Source organism: Lutjanus erythropterus, chromosome 7 (assembly GCF_056507025.1).
Source record: "Lutjanus erythropterus isolate fLutEry1 chromosome 7, fLutEry1.hap2, whole genome shotgun sequence".
Taxonomy (NCBI): domain Eukaryota; kingdom Metazoa; phylum Chordata; class Actinopteri; order Lutjaniformes; family Lutjanidae; genus Lutjanus; species Lutjanus erythropterus.
In genome coordinates, this window is record NC_139323.1 from 11,273,670 (window position 1) to 11,274,930 (window position 1,261).

Here is a 1,261-nt window from a genome sequence, read left to right on the forward strand (position 1 = left end):
AACATCAACTGTATCTGTACGGTTGCATACTTCAGTACAACTGCATGCTGTTAATGTAACAGTCCACTTTATTGACTTATTTAATTAGAATACAGGTCGGCCTACCACTCACAAAAATAGTCAGGAGGACTCTTCAGAGCAGCATACATCTAATTTCAACACAACTTTCTTCATTTACGACAATGACAATTAAAATGTAATAATATTCATGTCTCAATAGGTAATTTGTAACAAGTACATATATATATGTATATATATATGTATGTATATATAAATGTATCCACTGCTCAGTCTGAATATTCTCAGTCATCCAGGTCATGGATGGTCACCTCTCATCCAAGAAGCTTCTTCAGTTCTGGCTGACTGGTTTGGAAGTTCAAGTATTAAACCTAATGGGGTCATTAACACCTAGGGCGGCATGTGACTCATGTGCCTGCCCTTCTTCTTGGATGAGAGGTGAAACGTCTTCAAGAACTCTGTCAAGTCCAGTTGCCTACTACAAACCTTGATACAAATTGTGTGACTATATGCAGCTCAATTATTGTGAGTTTTAATAGCATGCTGTTTTTACTGCAGAATATAGCTAATGTTGTTTAGCTTACTATGGGTTGTTTTTACTCTGTTCTTTTGTTATGTGCTAGTGGTCAACCATAAATATAACAAAATGTATATAAAAAGGGAAATATTATCTTTTGGGCTTTACAGTGCGAAATATGTCTTATATATAGCTTATTAACACTAGGCCTTCAACTTTTGGTTATATTCACTGATGATTAATCAATTAGTTACTTGTTATTAAAAATGAAAATGGGGGGGGGGGGAGTCAATCTGTTTTCCTAAAGTCCAAGATGACATTCTCCAATGTGTTATTTAGTCCACAGCCCAAATATATTCAGTTTACAATTACAGAGGAGTAAAGAGAACAGAAAATATTCACATTCAAAAAGCTGAAATCAGAGAATTTTATTTTTTTCTGTAAAAACACTCCCTGAAGAATTAATTATCAAAATAGATGGCAATTAATTTAATAGATGACAAGCTAATTGATAAATTGTTGCGGCTCTGACATTATCACAGTGTAGATCTATGTAGAGTTTCAATGCCATTAATGTTAACAGGTAAAAAAGCATATTGCTCTTTTTCTCCTTGAATGATTGATATTGATATAGACAGATGTGTGCCTGAGCAGCTGCAGAGAGGGTTAGGTTTTGCGAGAGGAGGATATGAGAGAATAAATCTGGCAACTCCAGTCTGCCATCTT